Here is an 18,702-nt window from a genome sequence, read left to right on the forward strand (position 1 = left end):
AATCAATTCGTTCATAGTCCCAACTTTTTTTTTTTTTTGGTACTAGGGATGAAACCCAGGGTCATTCTACCTCCTAGCTACACCCCCAGCCCTATTATTTTATTCTTTATTTTGAAACAGGGTATCACTGGGTTGCAAAGGGCCTCACCAAGTAGCTGATGCTGTCCTTGAACTGTGATCCTCCTGTCTCCGCCTCCCAAATGCTGGGATTACAGCGTGCGGCACCATGCCCAGTTCGTAGTCTCAACTTTTATCGTCAGACTTCGGCAAAGACCCTAAACCCTACAAGTTTATTTTTTTATTTGTGGTACTAGGGATGGAACTCAGGGGCATTGCACTTCCGGGCTACACTACTGGTCCTTTTTTTTTTTTTTTAGTCTTTTAATTTAATTAATTAATTTATTTTGGGGGGTCTAGGGATGGAATCCAGAGGCATTTGACCTCCAAGCTACACCCGCTGCCCTGTTTTTTATTCTTTATTTTGAAACAGGGTCTTACTAAGTTGGGAAGGGCCTCACTAAGTAACTGAGGCTCTCCACGAACCACAATCCTCCAGTCTCAGCCTCCCAAATACTGGGATTACAAGCGTGCACCACCATGCCCAGCTTAGTCTTTTTATTTTTTGAAACAGCGTTTCACTGAGTTGCAAAGGGCCTTACTAAGTAGCTGAGGCTGTCCATGAACTGCGATCCCCCGGTTTCCACCTCCCAAATACTGGGATTACAAGCATGCACCATCACACCCAGCTTAAAAAATATTATTATTATTAATTATTATAATTATAATTATTATTATTGTGGTACTGAGAATGAAACCCAGGGGCATTCTACCTCTAAGCTATGCTCTCAGCCCTATTTTTTATTCTTTTTTTCTGTAGTACTGGGGATGGAACCCAGGGCATTCTACCTCTGAGCTACACCCACAGCCCCATTTTTTATTCTTTTTTTCTTTATTTTTTTGTGGTACTGGGGTAGAACCCAGGGCCTTTTTCTACTCCCAGACCTATTTCATACTTTATTTGGAAACAGGGTCTCACTAAGTTGCTGAGAGCCTCACTAAGTAGCTGAGGCCGGCTTTGAACCTGTGCTACCCTCCTGTTTCAGCCTTTCAAGTGCTGGGATTACAAATGTGCGCCACCATGCCTGGCTAAACAAGGTCTCAATGAGTTGCAAAGGGCCCCATTAAGTAGTAGCTGAGGCTGTCTGCTGCGATCCGATCCTTCTGTCTCAGCCTCCCAAATGCTGAGGTTACAAGCATGTGCCACCATGTTTGGCTTCTTTATTATTTATTTATTTATTATTTTTTGTGGTACTGGGGTTTCCTGGAAGCCCTTCTACCTCTGGGCTACACTCCCAGACCTATTTTTATATTTTTATTTGGAAACAGGGTCTCTTAAGCCAGCGCGGCTGGCTTCGAACCTGCGCGATCCTCCTGTCTCTGCCTCCCAAGCGCGGGGATGACAAGTGTGTACCACCACTCCCGGTTTATTATTATTTTTTAAAGTATTACTTTCTTTTATTAATGGGGATGGATTCCAGGGGCATTCTACCTTCAAGATACACCCCCAGTCCTATTTCTTATTCTTTATTTTTGAAACAGAGTCTCATTGAGTTGCAAAGGGCCTCACTAAGTAGCTGAGGCTTTTCGCTAACTGCAATCCTCCTGTCTCGGTCTCCCAAATGCTGAGGTTACAAGTGTGTGCCAATGTGCTCAGCTTATTCTTTATTTTGAAACAAGGTCTCACTAAGTTTCAGAGTGCCTCACTAAGTAGCTGAGGCTGCCACGAGCCTGATTCTCCTGTCTCAGCCTCCCAAGTACTGAGATTATAAGTGTGCGCCACCATGCCTGGCTCCCTAGAAGGTTTTGATAATCTAAATGGTCACACAACACATTCATCAGGGGGCATGTGACTTTTAAATCACTCTTACATTGGGAGAAGAGGAAATGGGTATTGGTGACATCTTAGGCTGCTCTAGATCCTCTCTATAAACCACTTTAAATTTTCCAGCTGGGTGTGGTGGTGCCTGCCTGTAATCCCAGTCCTTGGGAGGCTGAGACAGGAGGATCACAGGTTTTAGGCCAGTCTCAGCTACTTAGTGAGGCCCTTGGAAACTTAATGAGACCCTGTTTCAAAATAAAGAATAGAAAATAGGGCTGAGGGTGTAGCTCGGAGGTAGAATGCCCCTGGATTCTATCTCCAGTACCACACACAAAAAAAATCTAATAGTGCTGGGGTATAGCTTTGAAGTAGAATGGGTTCAATCCCATTCCCGCTCTCGCTCTCACTCTCGCTCTCTCTCCCTCCCCCCCTCTCTCTCACACACACACACACACATACATTTCCACCACTTTCCCTTTCTTTCTTCTTCTCTTTCCCTCATCACCAAGGGATCCTCACCTTGGGCTTACTGGCTCCTAACACGGCTTTTGATAGAATCGAGGTTGTGCAGGAAGAAAAAGTCCACCATTATTTACATTACCCTCTGCCAGAACTGGAGCATTTTCTTTAATCAAAAACATAGACAAGTGCCGGGCATGGTGGTGCACACTTGTAATCCCTGCACTTGGGAGGCCGAGACAGGAGGGTCTCACAGGTTTGAAACCAGCCTCAGCAACTTAGTGAGACCCTGTTTCCAAATAAAATATAAAGTAGGTCTGGGAGTATAGTATGGAGGTAGAAAAACCCCTGGTTTCCACCCCCAGTACCACACACACACACACAACAATAACACACAGACAAGTCATCCCAGTGCCATTAGCAGTGTTTGTGAGTTGGCTACTTAGGATTATGTATCACAGTGAGGTTCACTGTGATGAAAGCATATTTGCACACAGCGCTTGGTGGACTTCCTTCCATACACCACCCCGCTCCTCCTCCTTTCTACACACATAAACACGTTAGTGAAATTGATAAAGCCAGGTGTGGTGGTGCACACCTGTAATCCTAGTACTTGGGAGGCTGAGGCAGGAGGATTCCAGGTTCAAGGCCAGCTGCAGTAACTTAGGGAGGCTCTCAGGAACCTAGTGAGGCTCTCAGCCACTTAGCAAGATCCTGTTTCCAAATAAAAATTTAAAATACAGGGCTGGGGGTGTACCATGGAGGTAGAATGCCACTGGGTTCAATCCCCAGCATCACACATAAAAGATAGAGGGAAGCCAGGTGTGGTGGCGCACGCTTGTAATCCCCATGCTTGGGAGGCTGAGACAGGAGGATCGTACGGGTTCAAAGCCAGCCTCAGCTACTTAGTGAGGCTCTCAGCAACTTAGTGAGACCCTGTTTCCAAATAAAATATTTTAAAAAAGGTCTGGGAGTGTAGCCCGGAGGTAGAAAGCCTCTGGGTTCCACTCCCAGTACCACCAAAAAAATAAAAAAATAAAAAAATAAAAAAAGAAAGAAAGAAAAGGAAGAAAGATAGTAATAACTTCACATATCACCATAGTATAGACCAGAAACTTTGCAATTAGTAGAAGAAAAGAGGATCAGCTCTCTAACTTATAGGTGCTCGTAGAGACTTTCTCAAGAAGCCCACCAAAGCTCAGGAAATAAAGCTGAGAATTGTGGTTGTTTTTCTAACTTATTATAGATGTTGAAGGTATCTTGAAATGTTACCTGCTTGCATCATGACTTCAGAATTATAGTAGTTGTTAGACCCAGTGTTAGGTCTTGTCTTTGGATGAGTTAATACAGTAACGTGTATTATGAATCACACAGTAAACAACAACAACAACAACAAGAAATTGTTTCATTAACTCTGTTTCAGAATACCTGTTTCCCTTTGTAAATCTATATTTACAAAGCCCCAAATCTTTGAACATCCCACTGTCTAGACTCCCTGGGTAATGAGTACATTACCAGCAGTTAATATATGTTTCTAAGGATATTAGATGGAGCTGAAGATTTACATTCAGAGGTTTGTACCAGCACCAGCCGTTGAGCTGGTTAAATGTAGGCTTTGTGGGATTGCCTGTGCCATGGAGTAAATACATTTTTAGATGAAATTATTAAGTGTGGCCTTGTGCTTATCATGAATGCAGAAAGTTACAGACCAATTCCCAATTAAAGGCAATATAGCTTTTGCCGTGGTGTAGGTAAAAATATTTGCACGCAGTACAACGATTAGAAATAATTCACTAAGGGCCGGGCGTGGTGGCGCACACTTGTAATCCCAGCATTCGGGAGGCTGAGACCGGAGGATCGCGGTTCATGGCCAGCCTCAGCTACTTAGTGAGGTCCTCCACAACTTAGTGAGACCCTGTTTCAAAATAAAGAATAAAAAAATAGGGCAAGGGTTGTAGCTCGGAGGTCAAATGCCTCTGAGTTCATCCCCAGACCCGAAAAAAAAATAATAATACACTAAGTAGAATGTATATTCATAAGTACATAGTTCATGGCTTATAAAAGAACTAGTTTGTTCAATACTTTGTGGTGTGTGTGTGTGTGTGTGTGTGTGTGTGTGTTAGTGAGGATTGAATCCACATGTGTTCTACTTCTGAGCTATACTTCCAGCCCTATTTTATTTTTATTTTAAAACAATCTCACTAAGTCGTTGAGGGTTTCACCAAGTTTCTGAGGTTGTCTTCAAACCTGTGATCCTCCTGTCTCAGCCTCCTAAGTACTGTGATTACAGCCGTTTACCACTTGGGTCAGTTTGTCCAATATTGAAAGATAGAAGTTATTGGTTGAATTTGGAGTAGTGGGATGTACATGGTTTGGGTGGACTGTAAATCTAAAGGTGTTGGCAGTGATGTTCCAAGGACAAGTCGAAATGCATAAAACCCGTTTTTTCTGGCAGGAAGGAATGGATAGGACTATCGGGGCAGATGATGAGGGAGGCAGGCAGGCGAAGACTGTTAAAATATATTTGGGAGATTTTCAACTTGCAGCAAGGAATGCCGAGCTTTCTGAAAAGTGGAGCAATAGCCTGAAAATACTCTGAATGGGAATACTGATGGAGCAAAGGAGTGGGAAAGCAAATGAGGGGGCATTTTATAGCATAAATATTGCCACATATTATGAAAAGTTTCCTGCAACTTAGCTTAAATGCTGTAGGAGAGAAGAAACATTTTACTTTAGAAGATTGTTGACTAAATTTAGGTTTCTATGACTAAATATAAGTTCCCTGGCATGACTAATGACACAGGATATGTGCCTCCTGAGAAAGACATGTCCTCCCACGATGACATTTCTCCACCTGCCCACACCCACTTCCCGTTGACATGGCTGGTGCGGAGCAGTGTATTTTACTTTGCTGTTGTTTAGGAAGGTTGCATATTCTTGAAAAACCACTTCCTGGAAGAGGATGACTGTTTGGTAAGAAAGAAAAACCCTTGCTGGGATTGGTGGTAACATTTCGGAGGCGTGCCCACGTGAGCTTTGTGGTTGCAATTCCTGAAGGTCCTCCAAGTATCCACATGTTGCTGCTGTTGCTTGCCAGAAGCTGGAATCATAATGGAGCTGAGAATCTGGGATTCTCACCAGAGCTTTCAAGGGCATTCAGTTTGTGGTGTAGAAGACGATGACTCACATTTCCTATGCCTTAGAAAGAGGGCTGAATCCATTACCTTTACAATCCTCCTGATTGGGCAAGGGGCAAAATGAAGGCACTAGAAAAAATTAAAAATATTGGTCACATGCTAAAAATGCGTGGCTGAACCATGTTGAAAATTTCATGCTTGCATTTTCAAAGTGCCTTTAAATTTCTTTTTTTCTGTGTGTGTGGTATTAGTGATTGAAACCAGGGGGTGTTCTACCTCTAAGCCACACCCAAGCCCTAGTTTTTAATTTTTTTTAAATTTGGAAATAGGGTCTCACTAAGTTACTGAGCACCTCACTAAGTTGCTGCGGCTGGCCTTGAACCTGCGATCCTCCTGTTTCAGTCTCCTAAGTAATGGGATTCTAAGTGTGCACTACCAAGCCTGGCTCTAAACTGCTTTTTAGATGGCTTTAGCTGAACTCTCTGCTTCAATTCTGAAAACTTTTCAGCTGTGACTGAAGGTGTGGATGGGTCAGGCATCCTAACAATCCTTATTTCTCCCTTTATGTGAAACAATATGTCACAATTCTTATTTTCATCCTTTAATGGACAATCTATTTCCTCATTATTGTGAAGTAATAGATTTTCACCCCCCCACACACAAAGAAAATCTAAGAACACATCACACAGGTAAGGGCCTAATAGAACCAGGTCCTTAATAGAGGTGACCTTTTTTCATAAAAACCTTACAATTTGTTGAACGCTCTAAACTGAGCTTCTAACATGCCTATAAGCTGTTAGGCATACCTGTACATTGCAGATGAAGAAACAGACAATAAACTGTGTAATAAGTCATCCAAGATCACATAACTAATAGGCATTGGGGCCAGAATTAGAATTCAGGGTGTTTGATCTTTAGAACCTGGTTTAAAGCCCTAAAAGCCAAGAAGGTGTTATTATGCTCATTTGACAATTATGAAACATGAGTCTTGGAGAGGTTCCGTAATTCATCCTTATTCACCTAACTAGTGGCCCTATAATGATAATTTTTTTTGTGGTACTGGGGGTGGAACCCAGGGGCTTTCTACCTCCAGGCTATATTCCCAGACCTATTTTATACTTTATTTGGAAACAGGGTCTCACTAAGTTGCAGAGCGCCTCACTAAGTAGCTGAGTCTGGCTTTGAACCCGTGCGATCCTCCTGTCTCAGCCTCCTAAGGGCGGGGATTACAAGCGTGCGCCACCACGCCTGGCTTATAATGGTAATGTTATTGAACAGAAATATAATGCAAGCCACAAGTCAAAGTTATATGTGGCTTTGTTTTCTAGTAGTCACATTAAAAAAGCAAAAAAGACTGGGTGTGGCGACGAATGCCCCAAATCCCAGTACTTGTGCAGCTGAGACAAAATCATGGGTTCATGGCCAGCCTCAGCAACTTAGGGGAGACACTCTTTCAAAATAAAAAATAAAATAGTGCTAGGAGTATAGCTCAGAAGCAGAATACCCCTGAGTTTCATCCCTAGTGCCATAAAAAAGCAAAAAAAAGTAACAGTTGAAATTATGCATTTCATTTAACCTAATATATTCCAAATTTTCATTTCAACATGCAATCAATATAATTTATCCATGAGAAATTTCTATTCTCTTCCTTCTAATAAGTCTTTGAAATTTAGTGAATATCTTACCTGGCCCCACCCCTCCATTTGAACTAGCCACAATATTTTTTGGGGGGGTGCTAGAGATTGCACCCAGCGGCATTCTACCTCTGAGTTCCACTCCTAGCCCTTCTTATTTTTTATTTTGAAACAGGATATGGGTACATTGCTGAGGGTCTAAGTTGCTGAAGCTGGCCTCGAACTTGTGATCCTCCTACCTCAGCGTCCTGAGTACTAGGGTTACAGGCAAGTGCCACCACACCTAACTCATCCTCCGATGTTCTGATGTAATTGATCTGGACTACAGCCTGGGCTCTGGGCTTTTTTTTTTTAACCACATCCAGGCATAGAGAACTGTGGCCACTGTCCATTTTAGAAGGTTCTGAGTTTTGTGAAATGAGAAACCATTAAAAAAAACTACCCCGGCAGTATGCTTTGCTTGTTGACATTAAAGGATGCCAAACATTGCCCTAGCTAGTTTATTCGTTTCTTACAATTTTCATTTACCAACAATTTGGCCAAGTCTCTGGAAGAATCTAAGAAAAGAAAAGGACCCCCTTGGGTACACATCAGTCTAAAAGTAAATTAAAACATAAAATTCTATGCTTTTAATTAAGGTCAAAGGTGTTGGTGTTGTTCTGGACACTGAGCTGGGGAACAGAAGAGGAAATTGGGGTCTGAAAGCTGCAGACTGAGCCTGAGCCACTTAGCAGGACCCTGTTTCAAAATTAAAAATAAATAAATAGCCGGGCGTGGTGGCGCACGCTTGTAATCCCAGCGCTTGGGAGGCGGAGACAGGAGGATCGCGCTGGTTCAAAGCCAGCCGTTTGCTCTGGCTTAAGAGACCCTGTTTCCAAATAAAAATGTTAAAAAATAGGTCTGGGAGTGTAGCCCGTGGGAGTGTATCCCAGAGGTAGAAGGGCTTCCAGTAACCCCAGTACCACCACAAAAATAAATAAATAAAAAATAAAAAATAAAAATAAATAAATAAGTTAATTTATTTATTTAAAAAGGGGCTGGGGTAGAGCTCAGAGGTAGAATGCCCTGGGTTCCATCCCCAGTATGCAAGTGAAAATGAAGAAAGAGAAAGTGACAGGCTGTTGCCAGAATGAAGTAAGTCTCCTTGGGAGACATGGGAGGGGCCGGGCGAGGAAGGAGGCCACCGTGGCTCCCCCTGAGGTTCCGAGGCCGCACAGCCCACGGAATGTTCACGAAGTTACCCTTGCCAGCGGCCTTGCGCCCAGATCCCCACGCAGCCAAGTTTGTTTTTCTGCCCCTGAGACCTGAATGTGAAACCCAGTATTCAGGAATTAAAATATCTCATCTCACCCAGGGGGTCAGTTGTCCTTAAAAAGCCTCTGGAGTCATTTGAAATAATTTTTATACTGGTGTCTTTTATTTTAGTCCAAACACAACTTAAGTAATCTTGAGGTATTTATTGTTTCCCCAAATGAAAATACTGGGTCTTCTGACGCGGTTACTCTTTACTTAGGTGCAGTATTGTTTAGTTATGTTTATTCGACTTAAAATTAAGCCAGAAAATACACAAATACTGCAGTCCTTCGCAGCTATAGCGAAATCAATACTATATTTAATCAATCAAAAGTATTGTCAGCCAGGCATGGTGGTACACGTCTGTAGTTCCAATATTTAAGAGGCTGAGACAGGCTGATTGAAGGTTCAAGGCCAGCATGCTTTCACTTAGTGAGACCCTGTTTCAAAATAAAAATGAAATGAGTTGGGAGTATAGCCCAGTGGCAGAGCAACCTAGGTGCCACCTGAGTACCACACAAAGTACTGTCAACTGTGAGGTGAGCCATTATTTCACATATGCTAAGAAAGAGTAGGCAATATATTCTTGTCACTTGGAATTGTTATATTGTGTTCATTGAACGAGCCCTTTTAGCCATAGTTAGACATTAATTTTTATCATGTATTATTTTTTTCCCATTAGAAAGAATACAAGTAAAAAAGATTTGTTAAGGTATTCCTCCTCCTCCTCCTCCGTTATGGTACTGGGGATTAAAACCAGGGGCAGTGAAACTCAAGTACACCTCAAGCTCTGTTTTTTTTTATTTTGAAACAAGATCTTGCTAGGTTGCTGAGAGTCTTACTACATTGCTGAGGGTGGTTTGAATCTGCGATCCTCCTCTCTCGGCCTCCTAAATACTAGGATTACACTCGTGCGCCACCATGCCTGGCTAAGGTATTTCTTTTAATTAGAATCATCAATACTTTGGTTTTCCCACAAAACATTGTACTCCTTAACAAGAGCAGTAGTGATTCTTCAGGGTGTGGTGGTGAATTCCTGTAATCCTAGAACTTGGAAGGCTGAGATAGGAGGGTCACAGGTTCAAGACGAGCGTCAGCAATATAGCGTGACCCTCCGCAACCTAGTGTGACCCTATTTCAAACTAAAGAATATATCAAGTCATGCGTGCCTGTATTTATGTATCACTTTCAATCTCGCAGTGAAATGTAATTATAACGAATTTATTAAAAGATATAAAAAAGGCTGGAGTTGTAGTTCAGAGATAAAGTACTTGGGTTTAATACAACCAAAAATTAATAAAAAATAAGGAATAGCAGTGATTCAACATTTCTTGAAATATTTTGCTTTAGTGATTTTTCCAAGGTGGCCTTTTAGCATACACAGGTTTCATTTCACTGTCTGATCATGCTGAAAGCTCTGCGCCCAACTCATTTGAATGACAGTCTAAGAATGGCTGTGACCAAGTTCATGCATTGGGCAGAAAGGCAGTGGCAACTATGTTGTCCCTGCCTGGTGGAAGGTATTATTATTATTATTATTATTATTATTATTATTATTATTATTATTGGTAATGGGGTGCTTGGAAGCCCTTCTACCTCCAGGCTACACTCCCAGACCTATTTTTATATTTTTATTTGGAAACAGGGTCTCTTATGCCAGCGCGGCTGGCTTCGAACCTGCGTGATCCTCCTGTCTCCGCCTCCCAAGCACGGGGATTACAAGCGTGCGCCACCACGCCCGGCAAAGATTTTTTAGATGGATTCCAATTTCAAAAAATGTGAGAAATGCTCATCTTTTTTTCTTGAAGATTCTCATCTTTGAACTGATGAGATATGGCATCTATGTATGTATATGTGTATGTATATGTGTGTGTCTGTGTTTGTGTGTGTGTGTGTGTGTATTTAGTATCAAACCCAGAGGCATTCTACTTCCAAACTATACACCCATTCCAGCCCTTTTTATTTTTAATATTTGTTTTGAAACAGCATCTCACTAAGTTTCTGAGGGTGACCTCAAACCTATGACCCTCCTCTGCCTCCCAAGAACTGAGAATATAGGTGTGTGCCACTGCAACTGGACTCATAAGCACTCTTTTGTGTGTGTGTGTGTGCGTGATGGTAATGGTGGGGCTTGGACCCAGGGACATTTTACTTCTGAGCTACATCCCCCCCAGCCATTTTTATTATTTTAAATTTTAAAACAGGATCTTGCTACATTGCTGAGGCTTGTCTCTAATGTGCGATCCTCTTGTCTCAGCCTCCCAAGTACTGGGATTACAAACTTGCGCTACTATACTCGGCCATTAAATTGTATTCTTGATAGTTCTTAACTGCTTGTTGCCTCCACCATGCTTACAGGCTGTAAACACTTTCACTAAGATCTACCGGGTGCCCAGGCCTCAGCATTCTTTGGCTTTAGCGTACAGTGTACGATGGTATAGAGGCAACTCTCCCCACTTTCTTCTCCCACTCACTCCGCTTTGCAGCTACAAAGCTGCGCCATTGTCTGGTTCATGTCAACCTTGAATGTGCCCATAAATCAACTAGGAGTCTTGGTAACACGTACATCCCAATTCAGTAGGTTAGAGGGGGACTTGAGAGTCTAAGAGCACAGTATGTCATGGAAGAATTCCATGATCTCTCCAGGTATGTGGCTGTTCTAGTTTTTTCTTCCATTGATACCATTTTGATGAAAACCTGTATGCTGTAAATGTCATTGTTACGGATAAATACAAAGATTTTTTTTGGTATAAAAAAGAAAAATAGAAGCCGGGTGTGGTGGTGCATGCTTGTAATCCCAGCATTTCGGAGGCTGAGACAGGAGGATTGTGGTTCGCAGAGAGCCTCAATTACTTAGGCCCTCTGCAACTCAGTGAGACCCTGTTTCAAAATAAAGAATAAAAAATAAGGCTGGAGGTGTAGCTAGCTTGGAGGTAGAATACCCCTGAGCTCCATCTCCAGTACCGGAAAAAAAAAAAAAGAAAAGAAAAGAAAAGAAAAACAATTTTGGTTTCATGGTCCAGGGAGAAAACTTTTTTCCCCTTAGTTTTCTGAAAGATTTGTTCATTTCAGTTTCTTTTGCTTTTCTCCTCCAAAAATTAGAGTTTATTAGGAAATCTGCATGTAATTGTAGATTAATAACCTATCCATTAGTACCACACTCGTTCGTCATGATTAATAATATTCATGTGAATGCTTAATGAATTAGTAATGATGGACAATTTGCTTCAAAGTGTCAAGAGAACATTGTAAAAAGACACAAGCCATAACAGGAAAATTAATTAAATGCTAGTTGAGTCATAGCTTGTCACAAATAAGGTACGTTTATTTGGAAAGCCTCATTGGTGTTGATATTTGCTCAGTGGGAGGTCTATTTTAAAATATTCACAAACCTTTTAATTTATAAAACAAGAAGGGAATTTTATTTTCATGAACAGTTAAGAGAGGTGTGTGAACAAATTATGCAACAAATGCGTGAATCTGTGCTCATCTGCTCACAAGTTTGGCCGCTAAACAGGGCATTTCCTTAGTGGCCATTTAGAAGCAGTTCCAAACCGAACTAATTGTTCTGCAACATGCTGGCCTATTCCAAATTCCTGAATTCACTTTCCCAAGACCCAAGTGTGTCTTGAAACTACTTTTATTCCTTTTGAGAATCATTTGTTTTCGCCGTCCTTCTTCGGTCTAATTCTGTGATGTCGGTGGCCATCATTGTTTATTTCTGTCTTTGCCCTACATCCGAGGAAGCGAAGGTCAGGGAAATTATGTGACTTGCCCAAACCAATCTAGCCATATAATTTTCCCCCCACAGATTATGGGTCTACCATTCAAATGGTTCCAATTTTAACCCAGGCGGAAAGGGCTGCCGGAGCCCAGGCTCTGTCCACCTAGTGTCTGAGATGAAACCCTAGAAACCCACTATGAATGGAGTGTCTAGTTGGAGGGGAAGAGGAAGAAAAGAGAATGCAGAAGGGCAGTGGGTGCCCGGAGCATACAGGCCTTCTAGGCTGTGTAAAGTTTTCAGATCTATCCTTGTGCAATGGGAAGCCATTGCTAAATGTCGTGTCAAGTAAAATTCCCTTGTGTGTATAGACCACATTTTCTTTATCCATTCATAAAATTGAATGCAGCTGGGCGTGGTGGTGCACGCTTGCAATCCCAGTACTTGGGAGGCTGAGACAGGAAGATCGCAGGTTCATGGCCAGCCCCAGATACTTAGTAAGGCCCTCCACAACTTAGTAAGACCCTATTTCCAAATAAAAAAAAATAAAACTGGGCTAGGGATGTAGCTCAGAGGTAGAATGCCCCTGGGTTCTATCCCCAGTACTGCAAAAAGAAAAAACAACGACAACAAAAAAGAACACAATTATGTCAATTTCAGGACAATGGATGGAACTAGAGAACATTATGGTAAGTGAGGCCAGCCAGTCTCAGACAGTGAAGGGGTATGTGTTTTTACTCATGTGGAAGCTAGAGCGAGAATAGGAAACACAAGGGACTTCAGTCAAATGAGGAGAGCAATTGGGAGAGTAGTGGAAAGACTGGGAGAGGGAGATGGGAAAGGGAAACAGGAGGCTCCAGGAAGGAGACGGTTCAATCAATGCTGTGTCCGTACATGGAGGCTTCACTACCAGTCTCACTTGCACACATGGGGAGAGAAGAGGAGGAAGTGTGATGGGGTACAGAGGGAAATCCATCAAGGGCTACGTGCGTTTATGTTTGGATCCCATTGAACCTACTGGGATGTTTAATTACAATGCGCCAATGAAAGCCTAAAGAATATCAAGCCATAAAAAATGTCCTGTCAGCCCGGTGTGGTGGCGCATGCCTGTGATCCCAGCATATGAGGCTGAGACAGGAGGATCCCGGTTCGCGGACAGCCTCAGCTACTTAGTGAGGCCCTCCGCAACTCAGTGAGACCCTGTTTGAAAATAAAGAATAAAAAATAGGGCTGGGGTGTAGCTTGGAGGTTGAATGCTCCTGGGTTCCATCCCTAGACCTACAAAAAAAAAATTAGTCCTGTTGAGGGACACGCCACCCGATGCATTTTGCCAGGGTGTGCAGGCTCCGGCAGATGGCCAGCTGGCCAGTTGAGCAGATGCCCTCGTGCACATCTCTTTTGTGTCTTGGTGTCTGAGCGAAGGTGGAATTTGTTTTTCTTCTTGAGGAAAACTCCAAAGCCTTATCTCTTATTATTTTCTTTTTTTTTCTCCTTCAGGCAGCAGGACTGTTGCCTCTGGTTTCTTAAAACTTAGGAAGTTCCAAACACTCCCCTGTCATGGAGCAGAATCCTCCAGGGAAGCCGGTCGGCACGGCAGTTAGATCTCATCATCCTTAGGTCTCATCCTCCTAGTCCTTTTGCCCCCTTGGGTCCACTCCTGTGCCAAAGGTGTTATTTATTGTCTTCTTTCTTTGCGGAGAGAGGATTCCAGATAGAGAAGCAAAGAGAGCCTCAGCCCTAGCCTCCCCGCCCCCGGCAGAAGTCTGGTTCTAGAGCGACTGTCTCTCTGACCACACATTGTGGTTTCAAGATCCAGGAATAGAGCCCCTGCCGCCCTCACCTCCTCCTGGAAGGTGGGTGGGAAAACAGGGGTTAGGTGGGCAGTGGCTTTTGCAACCTGTGTTTACAGTGTTTTGATGCTGCTTTCAGAGATGAGGGAGGAATCGTGAAGTCTGGGGCTCCGATTTTTTAGGATTTCAGGGATGCAGTGTTTATCCCACTCTTCCTCCCCTTAGAGTGTGTTATAAGCTGGACCTGGAAATAGATGACCTGTGTTCTCCCCTCCGGCTTTGAAAGTCTTCCTGGCAGAATGCAGGCTCCACCCCCTTTGAACCCCTGAATCAACACTCAGCTTAAACCCCTACTGCTTTTCTCTTCCAAGAAAGGAACTGTTTTAGCTGGGCATGGTGATACATACCTGTAATTCCAGTACTTGGGAGACTAAGACAGGAGGGTCACAGGTTCGAGGCCAGCCTCAGTAACTTAGAAAGAGCTTGTTTCTCTCCCCATAAAAATAAAAAGGCTGGGGTGTAGTTTGGAGTAGAATGCCCCTGGGTTCAATCCTCAGTATAAAGGTAGCTGGTTTCTTATTTTTCTCAGAGAAGAAAAATAAGAAGAGGAGGAGAAGGAAGGGGAGGAGGTGGAAGAGGAGGGGGAAGAGGAGGAGGAGGGAGAGAGAAGAAAGGATCTTATTAAAACAGGATTGGCAGAACTGAGTAACTCATTTAGAACCAAATGGGCTAGTACAAGGATAGTGTTGTCAAAACAAAACATTTAGTGCCCTTTGTAAAGAATGTCAATATCGAATTAAAATGGAACTGTGGATTAAGATAATGAACAAAGCAAGGCTTTTGGCCTTACTTGACTTTCGGCAGGGAAGGCATAGCAGAGGAGGAAATCTGGGCTGGTGATGTTTCTGAAAACCAGAGGCATCAAGAAAAACCGGTAGCTGGGTGTAGTGGTGCACACCTGTAATCCCAGTACTTGAGAGACAGAGACAAGAGGGTCATAAGTTGGAGACCAGCCTCAACAACTTAGTGACACCTTGTTTCCAAGTAAAAAATAAAATAGGGCTAGGGTGTAGCTTAGAAGTAGAATGCCTCTGGGTTTAATCCCCAATAATCCTATCCCCTAAAAAAAAAGATTGGCAAGGAATGTTGGTTTCAAGTAGTATTTCTCAAAGTGTGTTCCCTGGTCCTGCAGCATCTGCAATACTTGAGAATTTATTAGAATCGCAAAACCCAGGGCCCTACCCCAGACCTACTGAATCAGATCAGGTGGGAAAGACCCAGCCATTCATATTTTAAAGAGCTGCCCTGAGGATTCCGATGCCCACTCAGGTTTGGAAACTGCTGGCTTAGACTAGAATATAACACCGAATCCAGCCTTGAGGACCAGCTACCTTTATTCTGTCCTAACCTCCCCAGGCCTCTCACCTCCAGCTAGGTCCCCCTGGAGTCTGTGCTCCTGGGCACAAATGCCATGATAGGCAAAGGGAGTAGTGGTACAGGCATTGCATCTCTACATAAGCAAGGCTTGTTGTAGCCCTGATTATTCAATGGTCAAATGAGCAGGAGTCAGATACCTGGGTCTTGATCCAACCTCTCCATTTTGTTAGCTGAGTCTCCTTGGATAAGTTCTTCCAGGTTTTTTTTTAATTTAAATGAAAAACATTTTTTAATGTGTAGAATGGGATTAACTATCCAGGCCTCTTAGGGTTGCTGGGGAGGTTAATGGAGGTCATGTACCTGACACAAAGCTGATGCTTAATGAATCAAAGCTACCTTGACTAGGTCCTTAGATGTCTCAGGAGGAACCACTGGAGGCAGTATATCACCACAGGTAGCCTTTGCATTGTAATGGTAAGACGGAAGAAGAGACAAGTGGGAATTTTCACCATGGTAAAAACAAAACAAAATACCTGAAGATGGGTTTCAGTAACTTCAAGTTTTCTACAGGCTTTATTGAATTATCTGCTCAAATACACATCATCTAAATAGAACAGCTATTTTTCTGAGTTAAATATATTTGTAGATTAATTGGAATGCTGTGCTATCAAAGAGCAATGCGAAAATTAAAATTATTTAAAGTCTAACCTCAAGAAGTGTAATTCTTATAAATTAATTCATTTATAAGTGAACATAATAGAAGAGTTACTTTCCATTAGACTTTCATGGTATCTGGTGGCTTTATGAAATTGAGTTGATCAGGGACAAGAGGTCTTTTGTGGGGGCATTTCTGTGTTATTTGGTAACCCATGATTTAGATAGATGAGTTAGAGGTTTTTAATTCCCCCTAAAATCATTTCTGCCCCCTCTCTTAAATTGATGCTAGCCAACAATTATCATTTATAAGATGATCCTAAAAGATGAACAGAGAAAAGAATCCTGACGTGATCTCTCCCTGCATTTAGGTGGGAGTGTTCTAGCAGAATGAGAAATATCAGTTCTTATTGTCTTTTCAGCACGTCAGATAGACTCAGTTAATTCCATGCTTGGCTGGCTGTGGAGCTGAGGACCTGGAAAGCTGAGTGTCACACAAATCGTGTAAAAATATGAGGGTTATGGGATCCATGGACCGTGACTTAGTTAACTTGCATTTTAGTTTTTTTTTTTTTTTTTTTTAAATGGGAATAACAACGGGCTTTGCAAGCTGATTTAGAGTCTTCAGGTCTAACCGCATAAGGGTTTAATACCCGTGCAGTGTGAGTTTGAAAAATGAAATTTCTTAGTACGGTAAATAAACCCTGGAGCCTGGAAACCAAATTGAAGTCTGCAGCCTAGAAAATCAACAAGGGCTAAAAATAGTAAGATTAGAGGAGACGTTCAACCGTGGACCGTCCAAAGGTGGTTTTTAAGTACCGCCAAAGGAGAAACTGGGCCATGGTATGATAGGTTTAAAAAATATATAGGTCTAGAAAACATTCTGTTCATGATGTAGGTGTAGAAGCTTAAGCAACATATTTGGTTTTCTTAAATTTGGATTTTTCTCGCTAGAATTAAAAGATTGATTGATTTGATTTCCAAAGAATAGTGTTGGCACAATCTAAATGAGATTGAGAATTTACCTTGTTGATATTAGAGTCCTTCCTTCCTTCCTTCCTTCCCTCCTTCTTTTATTTTTTTTTAAGATACGAGTAATTGAACCCAGGATCATTCTACCTCAGAGCTACACCTCCAGTCCTATTTTTTATTTTTTTATTTTAGAGCAGATCTCACTAAGTTGCAGAGGGCCTCACTAAATAGCTGAGGCTGTTCATGAATCACAATCCTCTTGTTTGAGTCTCCCAAGTGCTGGGATTACAAGCTTGCACCACCATGCCAAGCTTGGGAGTCCTTTCTTGACTGCTGAGGACTTCACTAAGTTGCCGAGGCTGGCCATGAGCCTGCAGTCCTCTCTGTCTCCGCCTCCCAAGTACTGGGATTACAAGCGTACACTATTGTGCCTGGCTCAGTTGGCATTTTTCTAATCTGTTGTCATCTTAGTTACGGAATGGGTGGGGATGCTGCGAAATCCTTCATGAAAGGACACAGTCTTGGATGGGAACGTCCCTGTATGGGTGACCCATGTGCCCTTCTCAACACTTGAGGAACATTTTAATAACTCAAGGACTTGCCTATGAGAGGCAGGCTTTGTTTGTTGTGTATTAATGACCTTCCAGGCTAGATTTGATTTCTCTCTCCACTAATTCACATGCAGATACACACACACACACACACACACACACACACACACACACACACACAATGGATGCTGCCCACTGATTGTCACATCACTGTCTGCATAGCAATGCTGTCCTGCGGGCTCCAGAAAACAGAAAGGAGAATAGAAGGAACAGGGTGTGACAAGGAGTGTGAATCTGTTTGAAAAGCCAAATTCTGGTCTTGCCTTGGAGAGGCAAGGACTTGGTCATGCCTAAATTCTCCATATCTGTGCCTGGTTAGGATTTGGGGGTTGTCTAATTTAGCATATGCCTTTTCCTCTCTTTCTCTGCTTGTGATACACAGCATGCTCTAGGAGCATGTGCAGGTAAATATTTAATGCTTTTACTTCTTTTTGCTTCTCTGGATTGTTTTCGGCCCTGAGGTACTCACTTTTGCAGCCTGAGGAGTGCTTCCAGCATCAGAACATCATCAGGACCCTAAATGAGAGGTGTAGCCCTTATTTCTAAGTGTGTTTCCCCAACAGGCTGATGACTGTAATGACCGTGCGAGTACTATTGAGGAAAGGCACACGATCTGATTTGAATGGAAATATATATGGATATGGTTTTAGAGCTTTGTTTACTAAAAGAGAAATCTCCTTTCTTTATCCTTGGGGCTAGTTATTGCATTTTTATTGCTATGATGAGATATGAGAAAGAAACACCAAACCAAGTGAAATTGCAAACGCCCACATCCAACCCAACTTAATTTAGCTTGTTGGGATCTACCTACTTGTATGGACTTGTTTTGTATGCAGGTGATTTATAAAACAACAACAACTGAGCCAGGTGTCCTTGGTACATACCTGTCATCCCAGTACTTGTGAGGCTGAGACTGGAGGGTCACAGGTTTGAGGTCAGGCTTCAGCAACGTAGCTAGACCCTCAGCAATTTAGCAAAGGCCCTGTTTGCCTATAAAAAATAAAAAGGTGTAGCTCAGAGGTAGAATGCCCCTGGGTTTAATCCCCAGTACCAAAAAATAAATACAAAACGCAACTGGACACGAGCACTGGATTGCATTTTTTTTAAAAATGTGATTTGAAATTCCAGTTTAGAAGTCGGTTTCTCTTCGGGGACTAGGTAATTATTTATTAAAT

The 18,702-nt window shown here is 42.5% G+C and overlaps 1 protein-coding gene across 1 annotated transcript in view; it reads left to right on the forward strand.

Moving 5' to 3' along the window:
- PHEX (phosphate regulating endopeptidase X-linked) overlaps positions 1-18,702 on the forward strand; it is a gene marked incomplete at its 3' end in the record, with an annotated part of 224,553 nt that overhangs the window by 24,905 nt on the left and 180,946 nt on the right. The gene's annotated exons all lie outside the window — the stretch shown is intronic.

This window comes from Muscardinus avellanarius, assembly GCF_963383645.1.
Source record: "Muscardinus avellanarius genome assembly, chromosome: X".
Taxonomy (NCBI): domain Eukaryota; kingdom Metazoa; phylum Chordata; class Mammalia; order Rodentia; family Gliridae; genus Muscardinus; species Muscardinus avellanarius.